This window comes from Rhinolophus sinicus, linkage group LG10 (assembly GCF_036562045.2).
Source record: "Rhinolophus sinicus isolate RSC01 linkage group LG10, ASM3656204v1, whole genome shotgun sequence".
Taxonomy (NCBI): Eukaryota; Metazoa; Chordata; class Mammalia; order Chiroptera; family Rhinolophidae; genus Rhinolophus; species Rhinolophus sinicus.
In genome coordinates this window covers 24,123,120-24,143,460 of record NC_133759.1, presented here as the reverse complement: position 1 = coordinate 24,143,460, position 20,341 = coordinate 24,123,120, and the positions used below count along the sequence as shown (strand labels likewise).

At 39.4% G+C, this 20,341-nt stretch overlaps 1 protein-coding gene across 12 annotated transcripts in view; it reads left to right on the top strand.

Annotated features, from left to right (window-relative positions):
* The window catches only part of NR1D2 (nuclear receptor subfamily 1 group D member 2), a 120,086-nt gene that overhangs the window by 54,686 nt on the left and 45,059 nt on the right, over positions 1-20,341 (top strand). For 5 of the 12 annotated variants that reach the window (XR_012489647.1, XR_012489645.1, XR_012489646.1 and 2 more), the window contains one exon: positions 13,858-14,049. The exons of the other annotated variants lie outside the window; for them this stretch is intronic. The gene's annotated coding sequence lies outside the window, so the exon portion shown is untranslated. The remainder of the gene's footprint in view (positions 1-13,857; positions 14,050-20,341) is intronic. 12 annotated transcript variants of the gene reach the window in all.

The window sequence follows — 20,341 nt, the reverse complement described above, 5'->3', positions numbered from 1 at the left end:
TGTGTTTTTTCTTGTCTTATTAAATTGGTGACTATCTCCATCCACATAATATTTAATAATAGTGGGGATAGGAAGAGCCAACTGCAGCATGGCAGACATTCCCTGATATAGTGAGGCTTATAGTATATACAATGGAGAGACACTATACCCTCCTCTTTACACCCTTTCCTGTTTTCAACATCTTTTCTGGTATCTCATCCATTTTATTGTCTTACTAGTGTGAATTCATCCTGGTTTGTCGGGGAATTTCCCTGTTTTAGCACTACAAGTTCCATATCCTGGGAAATCCCTCAGTTCCAGGCAAACTGGGACATTTGATCTTCCTAGCTCTTAGCTGGTATAATCTCTAAAGCTACTTAACCTGAGACAAAGACTTGATGCAGGTAGTTTGGGAGGCACTGCCCAAGAACAGAGGTGAGGGGCAGGGAGAGCAAGGGAAGAAGGAAAGGGGCACATTAATGAGGTCAACACTGAGGGAAACTGGGCCTTGGTTCTGCCTGGAGCATTTTGACGAGTGCTTCAGATGCCCTTCAGAATGGTCTATGTTGTGCGGGGCGGCCTGCGGGGTCTCTGCTCCCGCTCCCCACATAAGAATGCAGGATATGGTGAGGCCAAAAAGGAACACCCACGGAGCGATAGGCAGGGAAGTCAGACCTCTATGGTCTCACTGGAGGCTGGGTTCACACAACGTACGACTTGCTGTCCACTTTGCTGCCAACTGACCGACTCTCCTCGACTCTCCTCGACTCTCCTCCGTAGCCACGGCAGTTATATTAGTGGCCAATGGCTCAATGGTTACAGCTGATGGCCAACCAGCCACAGCTGACGGCCATCCACTACCCGAGCCAGCACCCCTCCACATGAGGCTGAGAGCCTGGAAACTGCTCTCTGGGGCTCTGTCCCCACAGTCTACCTGAGGATTCACTCCTGTCCCCATTGGCTCCTGTGTCTCTTTAGTTGAGGCTTGCTGGGAGTTGATAACTATTCCCACGTGTGAGTGCTTGATAAAACCTTTTGGGTCTGGAATGTTGGAGAAGTCCCAGCGCTTGCTTGAGGCCAGACACTTTCAGTGTGAGGTGAGTTATCCACAAAGATCTGAAATGAAAGGTAAGGCTGAGTGATGTGAGTTGGCTCACCAGAGGTATCTGATAGAGGCACTAACCTTCGGATTTGTCTTGAATCGACTTCTATGATTCTCTCTCTAATATCAGTTCTTCTTGTATATATTATGTATGTGTGTGATATGCTGTGAGATTTTCTCTGAAAAGTGGAGCACAGAAAAACAGCCAGCTGACTTGCCGATTCCAGTCTGTCAGCTTCCTGTTAATCAAGGTGTGATTTTGATAGATGAGATCTTTACCTGGAGGCTTCTCATGAGCTGATAGGTGGCTTCCTTTCCTCTTGTTGGAAGGGTGGAAGTACATTTGTACAAGTATATTGAGAGCCAAAGAGTAAATGTTTTTTCCGGAGAAGGCAAACTAAATGATTGTGAGCGATGAGACACATGAAATTCAAGTGCAATAGGGGGTATTATTAATTAATTTGAGATTGAATCTGAAGGAACCACTTGAATGCAAGTGTGTGCCAGTGCCGCCGTTAATTAATCTGAGGCTGGGCTTTGCTTAAAAGGGAAGGTATTGATTTTTAAGCCAGCCTAGAAAAAGAACTTCGTAGTTGGTTGAATTGATGCTACCCTCTACGCCCTTGCATAAACTGTGGCAGTGGTGCCGTTTTTCCTTATAAAGAACCCTCTCTTTATCCTATTCATTATTAAAAATCAAATTTATTACCAAAGTTAAAAAGGTCAAATAGGACACAAAGACTTAAATAACAATTCCCTGTAGGTTGGCTGGGCTTGTTGATTGGTGGCCTCCGCTGAAGGATGATTGGGTGAGCTGGTTTTTTGACTGGGAGAACTTGAGATTTTAGTATCCGTGTGTCTTTTCTCTGGAGCTCTCGGATCCTACTCCTAGAAGGGAGCCACTTTCTGTTTGTGCATTTGTTGCTTCTGGGATTCCTAAAGGCTCTCTTGATTCATTTGTCTCTGGAGCAATCAGTTTTTGACATTAATTTATTGATTTTCTGACTTTCTTTTATGGTATATGAGCATTTAGCTCTAGGAGCTAATTACAACTATCCCTTCCTGTCATCCAACTATTTTTCTTTTCCCATTCTTCCAACAAAGCCTAGTCAGTGTTTTGGGTTATAGTACTATTCACTGTTTACATGATTATGCCTATGTAAATATTGTTTACACATGCACATTGCTTACTGTTAAATCAAGTGTCCTGCGGGAGACCCTGCTCGCTGCGCCATTTGTCGCGCAGGGCGGCCTGCGGCGTCTCTGCTCCCTGTCCCCACACAAGAACGCAGGATGTGATGAGGCCAAAAAGGAACACCCACGGAGCCATAGGTAGGGGAGTCATACTAACTATAGTCTCTCTGGTGGCTGGATTCACATGACGTGCGACCTGTTGTCTGCTTTTCTGCCAACCGACTGACTCCCCTCAACTCCGCCGTGAAATCCGCGCTTGCCAGCCCAGCCACCATCTTCTTGCTAGCCCCCATTTGCTGTGAATGTAGCCACAGCAGTTATATTAGTGGCCAATGGCTCACTGGGTAGAGGTGACAGCCAACTAGCCACCGCTGATGGCTATCCAATCACAGTTGATGGCCATTTACTACCTGAGCCAGCACCTTTCCATTTGACTCCCAGAGCCTGGAAACTGCACTCCTGGCTCTGTTGCCACATCAAGTACTGCACTAAGGTTGCAATTCCTTTCGTTTTACTTTTTTCAGAGTTGTTAATTGCATCAATTTGTTTTGTTTAATTTTCTTTGTACTTATTGCTACCCTATTCCACACCCTCCAGCAGATAACCCATGAACCTCCCTCCTTCTTCTCCCTAAACCTGCTTCCTGGAGTCCTCTACCTTTCTGCTCACATCTGGACTTTGTGTTCCTGGGAATTCTTTTCATCCTGGAAGTTTTCACTCCTGTCTTCTCTGTTGAATCTCATTTCCTACATTCTGCATCTTCCTCTGCTATGACTATTTTACTCCATTTTTCTCTGGAAACTTTTATAATCTTTTCTTTATTCTTGGTTTTTTGAAATTCCACAATGATGTATTGCAAAGTTTGTCTTTTTTCATTTATTTTTCTGGGTTATAAATGGTGGTTTTCTACCCAAAGATTCATGTATTCCAGTTCTGGAAGTTTTCTTCTTCTCCTCCTCTTCCTCTCTATCTGCCTTATCCTTCCTCTTTTTACATTTCTTTCTCCTGTTTTTTTTTTTTGGTTGTTGTTGTTTGTTTGTTTTCAGTCTTCATTTCTGGAACGCACATATTTGGGTAGTGAACCTCATACCTCATAGATAGAGCCTCCAATTCTCTTACTTGTCTATCCTCTTTGCTTATTTTATTTCCTTTCCTTTTGTTTATCACCTGGGAGATCCGTTTGGTTTACTCTTCTAACTTTTCTATTGAATTTTCAGTTGTGACTAGCATAGTTTTAATTTCTAAGGGCACCTTCTCTTTCTTGTTCCTTGTTGCTTTTTAAAAATAGCATCCTGCCTTTGGTACAGGGACATGACAATGTCTCTTATGACTCTGTGTATTTATTTCAAGGGTGTGTGTGTGTGTGTGTGTGTGTGCTTCTTTTAATGTCCTGCATAGCTCAACTTGTTCCAGTTCCTTTTTCTTGTTGTTTGCTTTCTGTATTTTATGTTCAAGGCTTTCTTTAACACGTCGCATACGGCGGGGTTTAAATCCCTCATACCCCTCTGTTCCGGCAGGTTTTTAAAAGAAACTACTTTAAAATGCACTCTTCTCTTTAAAGCATAAATGCTTCTATGTCATTTATTATTTTTCTGTGGAATTTTTTAGGATTTACTGACCTATGATGTTAGTAATCCTTCCTGGTGTGATACTGCAGAAAGCAGCTTCCTTTGTTATTAACGAAACACAAATAATTCAATAACATGTGCAAAGTAAAAAGAGTCAACCGTAAAAACGAGAATTCTTGTTATCCGTCCTTAACACATGGCTCAGAAAAAACGAAGATTCTCGTGATCTGTATGCAACGTGTTAAATGTCTGGTACTGCTGAGGCAGGGATCTGTTAGAATGAACAGTGAAACACTGATTGGGAGACCTGTGTGTGTTGGTGGCCTCCATTGTAGGGTGATTAGGAGAACTTTTCAGGAGAGTTTGGGATTTTAGTATCTATATGTCTTTATCTGGGGGTTTTCAGGTTCTCCTGAGAAAAATCTTTCTACCCCCTGCTTTGCGGTTCTCTACCTTGGCTGTGGGAGTCCTGGGAGCTTGTCTGGGAAAAGGAGCTGGGAGGCGCTCTCATTCAGGAGGCAGACTTTCATGAAACACACCACTTTTAATCCAGAACCTCACCCCTACTTTCCACTATTCCTGGTCTTCCAGAGTCTGGAACCTCCTTGGTACCTTTCTCCAGAGGGTAGAACATTCTTCCCCTGAAGGAGTCAGGGAGATGTAGGACCTGAGATCTAACTGTCCCTTATGCAGACTTGCAATCAAAACCTATCTGTCACTCTGTGATGGGCCATCCAAATCCCCGTCTCAGCTGCTGTTGGCAGTCTTCAGCTATCATTTCCTTCTGGATTGCCTCAGCTCAAGGTCATGCCCTTCTCTGCTGGCCCACATTCATGATGGATGGAGGTGAGATATAAGGCCTGGTTATGTTAACTTCACCTGGGACAACTCTGATGGGCCATCTTAGTTCCACAGTTCACTGTGGGGTTGACCAAAGCTTTCATTGGGCCTGCATCTCAGCCTTTACTTCTCCCTCTCCGATCTCTTCTATAGCTGTCAATCCCAAAGGTGCTCCCTAATGTACAGCCTGCCTTCTGAACTCGACCTCTGGTTCCTGGGAGGCAAACAGGTGACATCAGCTTAGGCTTAATCTCCTTCTCCATCACTCTGCACCCCTGCAGCTATGGTAAGTCCTGCAGAAGCTGATAGCTGGAAGCACTCTCAGGTCCAGGCCGCAAGTCCTTCCTCAAAGGGGCATCTAGAAGTCACATAACCATATCCCTGCAGACATGTTTGAATCTCCTTATTCAATTCACTGGGCTGGGGGTGCATCTTAACTGAGGATCTTCATTCTCAGTGGTGGGGCAGGAAGTAGCCTATTATAAGAGTTGTAGAACAGGCTTTGGAAATCAAAGAGCTGGATTTGAATAATCCCTGGTGGGCCCCTTAAAAATTGTTTTCATTTTCTCACATGTAAAATGTAAAAAAATAATGCCTATCTTTTAGAGCTGTTGTGAGGGTTAGAGTTAATCACTTTCAAAACGTTCCTAGAACAGCACCTGGTACAGAACGAAAGGTTCTTTTCCCACCTGAATGGTCTCCTTTTGCTAGTCTATGATACTAGAGTCTTCCTGAGAAACGTATGAAGACTAATAGAATGGTGACATATGTGGCTCAAAGTAAGTATCATCAAATAAAAAATGTTTATGGGCCAATCTATAGGAAGGTTCCTGACAACGTGTAACAGAGTGCTATCTTTGTCCTTAAAATGTTTTTATTAGTTTTTCTTTTTAAATTATGCAAATATAGAAGAATATATTCTCATTTAACGTATTCAAGCAGGTAAAGAATACTCTTGACCATCTCCCCAGAGGTGATGACTGTTACCAGTTAGTTTGGTGTGGCTATTTTTAAAATTTAGATATTTTTACCTCAAAATTTCTTTCTTATGGTCATGTTTCACTGGTGGTGTGGGAGGTATATCAATCCAACAAATAATAATTTTGAATCGGGGGTAAGAAAGTTATTCCCCCTTTTTAAAAAATCTTTTCTTATTTTTTTTTGGTGTGAGAACATTTGAGTTCTACTGTCTTAGCAAATTTCAAACATGCAATACAGTGCTATCAATTATAATTACCATGTTATACATTAGATCCTCAGGCCTTATTCACTTTATCACTGAAAGATTGCACCCTTTTACCGACTTTTTCCTGTTTTTTCCAACCCCAGTCCCTGGCAACCACTTTTCTACTCTCTGTTTCTATGAGTTTGCCTTTTTTTGTTTTGTTTTTCAGATTCTACATGTAAGTGATACCATGCAGTATTTGTCTTTCTCAGTCTGATTTATTTCATTTAGCATAATACCCTCAAGTTCCATCCAGGTTGTTGTAAATGTCAGGATTTCCTTCTTTCTCTTGGCTGAATAATATTCCATTATATATGGTGTGTCTCCTTATGGCTTTTTAAAAAATACATTTACATTGTATATGGACATATAGAAATACATAGTTTTTGGTTTTACAAATACCATATTATATTTTATATATGTTCTGAAAATTATTTTATGCTCTTAAGTCAACCTCATTTCTCAAAAAAACCCCACCTACCTATCTTTCTGCCTTACTTCCCTCCTTCCCTCCCTTCCTTCTTTCTTTCACTATTTAACTATTTCCCCCATTGGTTCCATTAGAAGAAGCAATGGGAGAATAATACCCAGTGTTTCCTCTATCACAAATGGTGCTCTCGTGATTATCTTTATTCTTGTCTTCTTGTGAGCATGTGTCAGTCCTTCGCTGGTGTAGATACTGAGTAATGAAATTACTGGATGAAAAGATAAACACATCTAAAATTTCAATATATTTTGCAAAATAGCCTTACTAAAAGTTCATATCATCTCACCAAAGTGGTGAGAGTTTTGCCATCCTTGTCAAAATTTGATAATATAAAACTTTTCAAATTTTGCTAATCAAATGGACCTCAAATATTTTCTCATTATTATTTAATTTTAATTTTACTGACTCCTAGTGAAATTCAACGCATTTTCAAATGTTTATTACTCATTTGTTTTTCTACTTCTATGAATTGTTTGTTCATTTGTCATTTTCTTATTTCTTATTAGGTTGTTCATTTTATTTACCTGAAGAAGTCCTTAGTATATTCCGGATATTACTCCTTTGTTATAAACATAACAAACAGTTTCTATAATCTATCTCCTTTTAAACTCAATTATGGTATTTTTGTGGTATAGAAATTAAAAATTTTGATGTCAGATTTATTACTATTTTACTTTTCAGATTTTATTATTTATCTAAATTTTTTTAAAGGTTTTGTTTTTCAATTCAAGGTATAAACACAGTCTAGATTTTCTTCTAAATTTCTCATGGCTTTGTTTGTTTAACTTTAAATCTTTAATCCATGTGGAATTTATTTTTGTGAATGGCAGGAAATCTACTACCTTTCTTCTAAACTGATAGTTGTCAAAAATTTTTATATTGCACACTTCATTTTCTTCCCAATGATTTAATATGCTACATTTAAAAAATCATACACTAAATTCCTGTTACATATGTAGGTTTGTTTAAGGTTTTTATTTTTGTACCATTGATCTATTTGTCTATTACTACTCCAATGCCACATTTAAAAAATGTACTAAAAGCTTTGTAATATATATTCGACAATTAGTATGGCAAATCCCCTTTCAATGCCTTTTTTTCAAAATTGTTTATTCTTGAAATTTTTATTATCTAGATAAATTTTAGAATCAGTGTGCCTTCTGTTTGACAATCTTTTGGGATTTTGATTAATTTGGGGAAACATATTGAGGACTGCTTTTATGCAGTAAATTCAATAAATTTTTATAGGTTTCTTTATGTAGGTATTATATATTTCTTGTTTATTTATGGTGCTAATAGTTTTGCTGCTATTGTAAATGAAATTTCTTTATTTCTTTCACAATTGATTATTACTAGTTTATAGTGGAGCTGTGGATTTTTGCATATTGATCTTGTACCTGGCTACCTTGTTGTGACTTTCTGTCAGTTGATTCTCTTGGTTTTTCATGTTATACACTTATATTACCTATAGAGCTTTTTTCTTTTACTTATTGAATTGTCTAGGTCCTCCAGTACAATTTTAAATGGTTATAGTGATACCAGGCACCCTTGAATTGTATCTGGTTTGAATGGGAAAACTTCTAATTTTCACCATTAAATTTGAAGTTCACTTTAATTTTTGTTGTTTCTTCAGGTTGCTGAGTTTTTTGTTTTTTTGTTTGTTTAAGAAATAGGTATTAACTTTGACCACCTACTTTTGCACCACCTATCGAAATATTTTCTTCTTTGAGATCTTAGTGTCATTCACCATATAGTAGATTTAAAAAATGTGATCTGACATTGAATTCCTGGAATCAGTCATATTTTTCCATTATTGAAATATTCTTCTAAATAAATATTCTGCATATATGTTCATATATGAGATTGGCTTATTTTTTCTTGTATATATATTTTTTATGGTTTTGATATCAGTATTATGCTAACTTCATAATATTAGTTAAAAATATTTTCATCTTTGCCTGTGATGTGGACTTATTTATATAAAATGGACATTATTAACCTTAAAGGTTTGACAGAACCCACCTGTAAAATCATATGGACTTGGTGCAATTTCAGGGAAGAAACATTTGATTTTTTTTTTTTTTGGTGGTTAGTGTTGTATTTAGGTTTATAATTTCTATTTTATTTCTCTTTTGCCCAGGCGTTTTAAAAGGAGTTTTCATTTTTATGTGGATAGATTCTTTGGCCAGCAGGAGGGGGAGGGGATATCAATTTTTTTCTTTTTTGTAAAGTTTGAGTTGTGTTACAATATGACTTGCATAATTTTTGCTTTATGGAGGTTTGAGATTTTCTTTGTGGCTTGATGCATAGTTTTTGTAAATGTGCCATGTGTGTTTGCTCACAGGTTGTTGACTGCAAAGTTCTCTCTTTTTTCTTTAGCTCAAGTTTGATGGTTATGTTATTTAAATCTGCCATATTATTAATTATGTTTTATTTATTTTATTTTTAGATTTCTGAGTGAGGTATATCAAAAGCTTTTGTTGAATTCATTATGTTTTCCTTGTCCCCTTCTCCCTAATGTCTTGGAGGTTACATGTTCTCCTTCAATTCTTTTGGAAGTTACTTTTACATTGAAAACAATAATTTAATTTAGTTGAAAACTACAGCCAAGATGGTCCAATACTATCTTTAGAGCCAGGTACCCTGACTCTATGTACTCTGGATGACTGCAACAGGAGTAATTTAATTCCATAAACATTTAGTGAGCACCTGCTATATGCTAGACAGTGAGCCAGCCACGTTAGTTTTGGAAGATGAGTGAGATAGTTCTTGCCCTCATGAGACTCATTGGCTAGTGAGGAAACTGAGAAGTAAACAAATTATAGCATTATGTGGAAATTGATAATAGACGGACATACAGAGTGATGGGAGAGTATGGAGGGTCGATGTATGGTTGTCTGTTACAAAGGTGGTCACAATGAGCCATCCCTCCCAGTCTTGTATAGTCCCCTCTCTTGAATCTGGCCTAGTTAACTAACCTGTGACTCATTTCTTACCAACAAAATGCAACAGCTATTACACCAAGTTTTCTTTCACATTTTAAATCCCTTTGAAAATTTGGGCTACCTTCTGAGAGAATGTCCTGCCTTACTAATTGCTCCTCAGTTTTATCCATTGTGTTGTTCATTTTATTTTTGTTTTTCCAAGACCTCTAATTGGTTCTTTTCACAATACTTCTTTTAAAGTTTCTACTTATTTGTTTCATTAACTTTGTTTCCTTGGGTGTGCTTTCTGTTTGTGGAGTTTAGTGCCTCTTTTTCCTGTTGTTAACAAATATTAGACCGTTACTGATTCTGTATGCATTTGGATATTTGAGATTTCCTGTTTTATGTCATACTGCCTCTAATGGAGAGTGAGATGTGATGCTGGTAGGATGTTAGTACATGGTGAGATTCCATGTTACTTCTCTGTCTCTCTAGTGACTTCAGGCACTAGGTGGTCTCTTTTATTCACGCATCTCATTCCTCTGCTCACTCTGCTTAGCACAGGTGGTGTGCGGTGAACTACCTGGCTGCCTTACCTGTTAACTTTACCAGGCATGTGGTCAGTTACTCACCCAATCCTCCCCCTACCCCAACTCTCATCATTTTTTTTTTGTTTTTTTTTTTGTTGCCACCTCCAAGTCTGGATATTCCTGGGGCAGCTCCCACTTTCATGGAAGCCATCTCTCATGCGTGAAGTGTGTGGAGGTTTCCTCATTTGAACTGATTGCATCTGCTTCCTGTCTTTGTTCGTGAGATGTTCATCTTTAAGAAAAATGATTTGGGATAAAAATATAACCTGGAATTGAGAGCTGGCATGACAGATAGGAAATTTTGATTGTTCATTTCAGACCTAGAATTCAAACCTGTTAAGATCATTTTGAAATTTGAGTATAATAGAAATAAATGTAGGACTTGGAATTTAGCTTTAAAAGAGCAATCACCTCAGCATAGAATGGAGAAAATGCAGTTTGGTAGTAATTTATGAAAAAAAAATTATAGAGCATTTGGTTTATTACAAGCTTTGAAAGGTTTGATATAAGTCTGTGAATGTGATTCCTCTAAAAGTTAATGCAGGATGTCACCAAGATGGTGAAATAGGAGACCTCAGCCTCTGTCCCCCCACAGAATTATGATCAACAATTAGACAGTTATCCATGAACGAAAATGGCTCTGGGAGAGTGCAGGAGTCCACTTAAGAAACTTAGTGAACAGAGTGGACCAAAAAACCCCACAAAACAAACAATCAAACAAACGAAAAACAGGAAAACCGCACAAAAAGGGAAGGAAGAGCAACTCCATTGTGCCTGCAACATCCCATCCCCCAGGCTGGCACTGCTGAGTGTCAAAGGGAACTTCCCAACTAGAAAGAGTTCCCCTCACTGGGGAAGGGAGCACAGAGTGAGCAACCAGCTTCCCCAGCCTTCTGGGATATGCATAAAGGTCCAACTTTGGTTTCTCCTCACCCAGAGACCAGCAAAGCTGCGATGTATAGGGATGGCAGGAACAAGGAAGAAGGGTAGGTGCTACCAGTATCCACCATGTAGCTGGCGACTGTGGTTCCCAGTGCCCTGCTCTGCAAAGGACCCCAGTAGCTTCCACCATTGAATAAACCAATAGTCAACACAGCCACCGTGGACCTCCTGCAGGTTTCACTGTTGTTCTCCCCATAGGTATGTGCAGACAGCAGCCACCTCTGTCCTCCCCTGCCCTCCCCCCTGCTCCCTGTTGCTGTTGGCATCCAACATCCACACCAGCAGCCAGCCCAGGCCTCTGGCTGCATGCGTGCGGGACACCAGCCCAGATCTCTGCAGCTGACTTTGGTCCCAGGTCAAATGCTTAGAGTTAACCCCTCCAGATAGGTATCTGCATGTTGCTAAGACTGACTTTTGTCACCAGGCTCCACTGCTGTGTGTGCATTCGTGGTGAGATCCTGCAGCCACAAAAAAGCACTACCAAAAGCCAAGGCCCCCACAGGTGCTGTGGACCTAGATTTGGCTCTTTGTCCAGTCACTGACAGGCACCACTGGGCTCACCAGCCAGCCAGGGCCCCTGCAGCTGCCAGTGTGCCTGAAGTTGGCCCTGGCCCTTGATGCTGACACTGGCCCTCGCCTTTATGTGTGTCTGTAACTGGCCCCTGCTACTGCACAAGTGCCTGGATCTGGCCTTCACAGCCAAGTGTTTGCACACCACTGGCTCTGGTCACCACTGCTGCCTACTCTGGTCCTAGTCATGGGTCCTGGAAGTGCCACTGAGCACCCCAACAGCCTTTGCAGCTACTGAAGACCCCCCCTGCCCCCACAGCACTTGCCAAGGACCATGCAGTTGTTGATGCTGTGGACCTCAGTGGTCTATAACTGGAGATAGTTCATGAAGTTAATAGATTACACCATAATTTCAATCTAAAATGATCTTCTCCAAGACACATGACAATAAGAAATCAAAGACAAAGAGAATTTTAAAAGCAGCAAGAGAAAGAAAAATCTCTCATAAAAGAGAAGCCCCATAAGGCTATTAGTGCATTTCTCAGCAGAAACCTTGCAGGCCAGGAGAGAGTGGGATGAGATATTCAAAGAAAAAAGAAAAGACAACCAGGAATACCCAGCAAAGCTGTCATTCAGAAATGAATGAGAGATAAAGACTCAAAAACTGAGGGAGTTCACCACTAGGCCTTCCTTACAAGAAGTGCTGAAAGAAGTTTTTCAAGCTTAAATGAAAGGATGCAAATTAATAACATGAAAATATACCTTTTTTTTTTTTGTATTTGACACCAAAAGTTCAGGCAACAAAAGCAAAAACCAACAAGTAGGACTACATTAAACTAAAAAAAATTTATGCACAACAAATGAAAAAAAAGTCAACAAAATTAAAAGCAACCTATGTAATGGGGAAAATATTTGTAAACCAAATATCTGATAAGGGGTTAATATCCAAAATATATAAGGAACTCATGTATAACGCAATAGCAAAAAACCCCAAATAATCCAAGTAATAAATGGGCAGAAGACTTGAATAGACATTTCTCCAAAAAAGACATACAAATGGCCAAGAAGTACATGAACAGGTACTCAGTATCATTAATGATCAGAGAAATGCAAATCAAAGCCACAATGAGCTATTACCTCACACCTGATAGAATGGCTATTATCAAAAAGACAAGAGACAAATTCTGGCGAGGATGGGGAGAAAAGGGACCCCTGTTGGTGGGAATGTAAATTGATGTAGACACTATGGAAAACAGTATGGAGGTTCCTCAAAAAATTAAAAATAGAACTACCATAGATATATATCTATATATATATATATATATATATATATATATATATATATCCAAAGGAAATGATATTACTGTCTGGAAGAGATATCTGCACTCCCATATTTATTGAAGCATTATGCACAATAGTCAAGACATGGAAATAAACTAAATGTCCTTCAAAGGATGAATGGATAAAGAAAATGGGGTATATATGCAATGGAATATTACTCAGCCATTAAAAGAAAGAAATCTTACTATTATGACACATGGATGGACCTTGAGGGCACCATGCTAAGTGAAATAAGTCAGACAGAGAATGACAAATATTGTATGATCTCATATATGGAATCTAAAACCATTGAAGTCATAGAAACATAGTAGAATGGTCATTGCTAGAGGCTTAGGGGTTGGGGAAATGGGGAGATGTTGGTCAAAGGGAATACACTTTCAGTTATAAGATGAATAAATTCCAGGGATCTAAGGTACAGCATGGGGACTATAGTTAATAAACTGGATTGTGTACTTGAAAGTTACTATGATAACAGAGCTTTAATGTTCTTACCATAACAAAAACAAAATGGTAGTCATGTGAGGTGAAGGATGTGTGGTAAGTATTTTATAATATATATGTGTATCAAATCATCACATTGTATACCTTAAACTTACACAATGTTATATGTCAAATATATCTCAATAAACAAACAAAGCTGGGAAATACGAAAATAAAAAAGGTAATGTAATTTTAGGTTCTATTTTTAAAGGTGAAACATCTTTTTTAATGCTTAATAACATTGATTTGTATGTCTTTTACTGAGAAATGCTTGTTCATCTCCTTTGCTCTTATTTTATTGGAGTGTGACATTAACCTTTTTCATGTTGATTTGTGAGAGCTTTCCAAGTATTGCCCCTTTGCTGCCACATATATTGTATGTTTTCCTAGTTTGTGCTCTGAATATTTGGGCATGGTCAGGTTTGCCTCTTGGATGCTTAAAATTATGACTAGTAGTGAAATCTATACATTGTTGGGCAGTGATAAGTTATACAGTTATGTTTTAAATTTTACATCTTTCCCTTAAGGTCAGACTATCAGGCTTTTCCTGCCTTGAAAAACACTTGCCATTCTCTTCCTATGAGAAAACCAAGACAATTTACTGAGCACTTTTGAAACACTCTATAATTTCCAAAGCACTTACACATATGTTATCTCATTTGATCCTCAAAACAGCCCTGTGACAGAGAGAGGAAGGCCATAACGTATTGTCCATCCATCTGCCTATGCATTCAATAAATACTTATCGAGCACTGTGGATGTGTCAACTCCTATGCTATATGTTGGGATTAGAGAAGTAAAAGATAAAGTCCTTGCCCTCCAGGAATGTGCAGCCTAAGAGGAAAATAGACAGATAAGTATGACATGGTAAGTGGCGATCTGTATTCTGGAAGCCTATAGAACAAAGAGACTAACTGTGTTTCCTTCTTCAACTATAAAGAAACATTTGTAATATGATGGAAGGTCTGTATTTTAGTGCTGATATCTTAATTTTTCTCATGGGTGTTCTTAGTCCCCCTCTCAAGTAAATTTTCGGTGGTGTTCATAGAGCCTGACTTAGGCAAAGTTGAGCTTAGAGGAAATTGAGCACTATTTGTAAAACTTTTTGGTTGGTTTAAAAAAGAAAAGGCAGGATATGTCATGTAACTCTCACAATCACTCTCTTACCTGGGCATTGTGAACCCATTTTGTAGTTGGAGAAACTGAGGCTCTAGAGAGATGAAATTTGCTCAGTGACCCATGCTCGGACTAAATGGCAAGTCCTGGGTTAGAATCTGGCCTGTTTCTAACAGCTTTGAAGACATGTTGTATAATGCCACAGTATCTCTTAGATGCTGCAAAGTGCAAAGCTTTTTTTTTCTTTTTTCTTTTCTGAGAAAGGAAATTTGAAAGTTAGTTTAGGCAAAGAAGTGACAGGTGACTTTGGTTTTCTGTTTTTAGTTTTTGGTCTCACATTGTTTCTCTTTTTCTATTGTTGGCATGGTTGCCTGTGCTTGGCTTCTCATCTGATGGCACCACGATAGTGGAGAAGAGGTTATCCCGTTCTTCAGATCTGACTCAGTTGAGCTGAGGGGCTTCTTTGTTAGGCGGTGGAGCCTGAATACCTTTCTTCCTAGGATCCTCCCTACTGCAGACTTTACAAAGGTCTGAACTTGCCTTGAGATACATATGTATGGAAATGTGAGTGCATGGAGATACTTGCTATGAGTGTGAAAAGGAATTGGACATTAATGAGCCTTTGTAGGACTTTGAGAACAGGAAACAATTGAGAACAGAACAAACTGTTGTTAATCTAGTGAACAAAGCACTTAGGCTTTCTGAACTAGGCTTTTCCCTTGGTGCCAAAGGTTATAAATCTCAGAGAGGGTTTTACATGAAAATGTCCATATTGCATAGCTTTAGAAAAAAATATTTTGCGCCAGTGAGATGAGAATGGGTTATATCCAAGTCCTTTTGCAGTCTGAGAATTCCACTTATACATGAGAGTGGTTAAAAGAGTGGGTTCTGTTGTAAAGCGGTAGTTTGCATCTCACTTTGTTAATTATTTTTTATTAATCTTTACTAACTTACTTTTCCTCCTTGAGATTCAGTTTCATTATCTGAAAAAAAGGATGTAATGGGTATCGCCTGTTGATTTTGTTGATCCATGTGTTATTATGAGGTCAAAATTATTTTACAAGTTAAAGGCATTGGAGCAGTTCACCCCCCCCCCCCCCCCCCCCCAGAAAAGTATCCTTGGCCAGTTTCTGTTTGCCTTTCTAGATCAGCTCTTCATTCTTCTCCTCCTTGCTCTGCCCTGCGAGGCTGACCTATGTGGATCCAGGGTTTTGGTTGGGTTCAGCCAACGGGAAGCACCTGGGAGATTTTCAGGGTAGAGAGAAACGACATCAGGGTATTTTTTGTTGTTGTTGTTCTCTCCGGATTCTGATAATTACTTTCTTCCCTTGCCCCTTTAGGGGTGGTAAAGATAGATGTCCCCAGCTAATCTAGGCTCCTTAACCTTTCTTAGTTTTCCTTAAACCTACTTCCATCTTTGTAAGTAGTGCCTTTATTAAATTATCTTCCATTATCCCATTTGAGGTGCCATCAGTTTCATGCTGGGAGCCTGACGGTATAAGCCTCTCTTCCTGCAGTTCCTTAAGGACTCCTGGGAATATACCTTCTCAATTGCAGATGTCTGTTCTGCTTGGTGTTGCTTGCTCCCTTAGACAGTTTTGATTGCTTGTTGCTGCTGAAATAGGGATAATCTGGTAGCTCTTCCTTCTGCTTTACACCCCAGTGATCTGGAATGAATTTCACCCAATCCGTCCCTGGTGCCTGTTTATCTAGAGCTTGGTGGGATCCCAGTCCTTGACTGTGTGTGCAGCGACTTCCATGCAGACCTTTAGCCATGGGAGGGAGAACACAATGCCTCCGAATGACAAGGCTAACAGTAGGCATTCTACCTGCCTTGTCTGTGTCCCTGGGATGTCCAATGTGCATCAGTAACACAGGCTTGACCCCATTCTAGCTACTCAACTTGTGGAGTTCGCTCTCTCTCTCACACACACAGCCATTTTCCTCAGCATATGCCTACAGGGCCCAGGGGACTATGTAGCAAATGGCCTTTTTAGTTTTAGAAACATGCTTGGTGTGGAACTCTACCAGGAATTCTTTATATGTTTCATGAAGTCCGTGGATAGAACTGTGATTTAGTACAATGGTTTCTTTTATTTTATGCATTTAAAAACGTAATTCAAAGAAGGTGTTTGTAGACATCACAAGACTGCCAAAAGGGGCCATGGCACGAAAAAGTCTACCTGCAATCTAGCAGACTGCATTCCCACCTGATGAACAACACATTTTTCTGGGCGTATGTCATGGGCATATTAATATGCACTTTGCAGGGGTGTTCAATGAAGTGATAAATGGAAAGCACTTAGTTTCCACTTGCTTACCATGGCAGGTACTGCGCTATTATCACCTAGTATCATCAAAATAATAAATACCATAGGTTCCCCACTTTATTGAAAGCAATAATCTCCTTCAAATGTCAGAAAATGGGAAAGAAGATCCTTCCACCTCTCCAACCTTCCCCCCCCCCCCCCGCCCCACTGATGTACAATAGTTAGGGCATTCCTCTATTTCCAGGAGCAGGGTGGTATTTAGGTTGTTGGTTCTCTCCTTTCTCAATCCCAACGTAGCATCCCTGCCCCTCTATCCAGGCCTCGAGCACATGTCTGCCAGAAACCAAATTAATAAGACACCTGCCCATGTAGTGTATGTACAGATTAATCTTGCTGTCATTTGTGGGTGCCTGCTTTGTCCTAGGCACTCTGCTTATATGAAATGAAACGCTTGATCTAGGTTTTATTATTGCACTATTTAGTCCATCTGAATTAAGCTGCCATCGACTGTACTGTATTTCTAGCTTGTTAACTCAAGCTAGAATGGTATTCTAAAACGTTGATGAAGTATACTCAGAAGAAAATTAATCAGTAATTTAGGAGAGATCATGATGAGTTAATAAAAGAGGGAAACAAAGGAGGGGAGAGAAAATTGATTGCAACTTGAGTTAGAGAAGGGATAGAGAAAACACATTTTGAACCTTGACTGAGTTCATTTTGGTCTGGTTAGAATTTGTAATGTTGTTTTTATAGTAATTATTTTGTTGAGCTTTATTTCCTAGAAGTTAAACAGATTGCATGATGTATTATGAATCAAGAAAATGTAAACTGAGTATTGTTTGGACAGTTGATACTTAAGAAGCTGATTTTTGTTGTTTTAAACTTTGTCTGAAGTACATTTTTACAATTGAATTAGATACCTGTGGGGATTGATGGAAAATATTTGCAAAATATTCCTTAGAGCAAAGACTTCTTATTGGTGGAGGGATTAGCATTTAATGTTCCTTTGTGTGAAACTTTAGTTTGGGCATATTACCTTAATATTGACCTCAGAATCCATCATGATAGAATCTCTAGTAGCTTTTGCATTAGGAATATTAGACTTAGTGAACTTTTCATAAACTAGGCAGCAGAGATGAGGAAGTACTTCTAGGCCCTTTAAAATTTTCCCCAGAGGTTGCCAGTTTGACTCCCACAAGGGATGGTGGGCTGTGCTCCCTGCAACTAAAAGAAAAAAAAATTCTTCCCCAGAAATCCTGGGCAGCACTGAGTCCATCCATTCCTTGTCATGCAAAGCATTTCCAGCTTGCAGGACAACTTTTAGTGCTTTACTTTGAGCTCCAAGGTACAGTGGTCCATGTGTGGAATTACCAAACTTGGGTTCAAGTGCTGGTTCTGCCATTTTCTAGCTGTGTGATCCTGAGAGGTTCACTTCACCTCCTTGAGCCTTGGTTTACTCACTTGCAATAAGGGGATAATAATGGTGACCTTGAAGCCTCGTTTTAAGGATCAAAATGAGTGAAGGTCAAGCTCCTTGTATGATGCCTGGTACAGAGTTAGCACTAAATTTATGGTAGAAGTTGTTAGGATTATCTTTGTTTGCTGTTTCTCGACAGTTCTTTTTCAATGTTTAAATATCATGTCTCAAAAAGAACAAACACTATAATGACCAGAATCTGGGCATACAGTTGGCACAGAATGAATAATTTGAATTAAATTGGATGAGCTTATTTTATTACTAAGTTTTGCAGATACCAGACTTCAGGGAGTGGAGGAATGAACATGGAGACTGTGTTCCTAAAGTACTTTTTCAAGAAAAACAAAATCAGTAGCTGAGGGGCCCAAGGTCAAGGGAAGGTTGTCTTGTAATGGAGGGGGAATATCTCAAGGCTGGAAAGAAGTCATTGGAAATAGAACCTGAAGATAAGAATTGGAGGGAGGTAACTTAAGAAATGGACTTTCCATGCTGCGGGAAAATCCAGGAATCTGCACTTTTATAACATCCCTAACGTGGTTCTGGGAATGAGTCAGATTTGGGGATCAAAACACCACAGCACCAACAATTGAATTTTTAGATAGTCGCATGAATTTTAAAAGAATAGTGATTGCCATAAAGACTTTAGAATCCTGAATGTTTTAAACATACTTACACATCTGCAAATGTTTCTTCAACATGCTGCCAGCCTCCTGAGAGTATGACTTAGGAGAAGACACAGCCATGAATATATTTGTACAGTTCAAAATGTGATCTCTATTTATTTTCCATCTTCAGGAAAATTCTCATGCCCTCCCCGATGATCTCATCCTAAATGGATGGACTGGAAAGGGTTGACCAGGGAAGAAAGCAGAAAGGAGGAAAAAAGTAGAACTGACAATAATTCCAGTCTCTACAGAAATAATGTCCTCATGAGAGAATGAGTTACACAAATACTCGAGATAAAGATGGAACAGTTTAAATACCCGAAGGAAAAACATACACATTCAGTGGGAACCTCAAGTTGTTGTTCAGTCCTTTAGTGACGTTTACATCTGAGAAGTACATTGCAGGCATTTGGAAATAATGGATGTCACGGGGGCATTATGTTCAAAGACATTAAGAAGAATCCACTCCCTTAGAAATAAACATCTAACCTAAGCCATTAGGAATTCGAAATGAGAGACAGAAATAGCTTCTGCAGTCCCCCTTTGCTCTTTCATTTCTATTTCTACCATTTCATTATTCATCATTTCAGTGCAGTGCAGTTCGCCTATTTATTTGAAGTGTGATTCCAGACGACAGGCAACAGGCCCAATGTTCTCTGTCTTGTACAGCCCTTTCCGCCCCGAAACAGAAATTATATAACTTGTTTTCAATTGTGCAGACTGGGGAGGATTCACATGTTCGGTTTGGTGAGCTTCCAGGAAATAATTTTAAAGTGTTTATCTGAAGTTTATCCAGACTTTCTTGATCTAGAAGTTAGACAGGAAACCTGGCAGAGAATTGAAAGAAACTAGGATCTGAAGAGAGGGAAATGTAACCAGAGGATTCTGAGCTGTGATACTCCTTGGTGTTCACACCTTGGAAAGTAGGAGGCCCGATTCTAGAGCTTATGTGATTTACATTAATATATTTGCTACCATTTGCTATTGTTCATTGTTCTAGTTACTACTGCAGTGTAACAAAGTACACTGATATGTCATGGTATAAACCATTTTATTTTGCTCATAATTTTGTGGGTCAGGAATCTGGAAAGGGCTCAGCTGGGTGGCTCTTTTGTGGGCTGCAGTCAGATGTTTGTCATCTGAAGGTTTTACTGGGCTAGATGTCCAAGCTGGCTCACTTGTGTGGCTGGCAGTTTGTTAGTATAATCTCCCAGAGCAAACATCCCAAGAGAACAGGCAGAACCTGTATGGCTTTTTCTGACCTAGCCATGGAGATCCCTACTACTGCACTGTATTGCTCAAAGCAGTCACAAGTCTCACCAGACTCAGTGGGAGAAGACACAGGCTTCATTTCTCAATGGGAGTAGGGGGAAGGAATTTGTGGCCATTGAAAAACCAAAACAAAACCCATCACACTCACATAATACCCAACATTAAGTTACATATACATATAATCTTACTTAATCCTCACAAAAACCCTATGAGGTAAGTACTATAATTATTATTTTACAGATAAGGAAGTCTGCGTCAGGGAAGTTAAGTAATTTGTCCTAGGTCACACAGCTTGTAAGTGTTTGAGAGATGGCACGTGAACCTACAACTGTCTGTCTCCAAATATCTACCATCTCTGT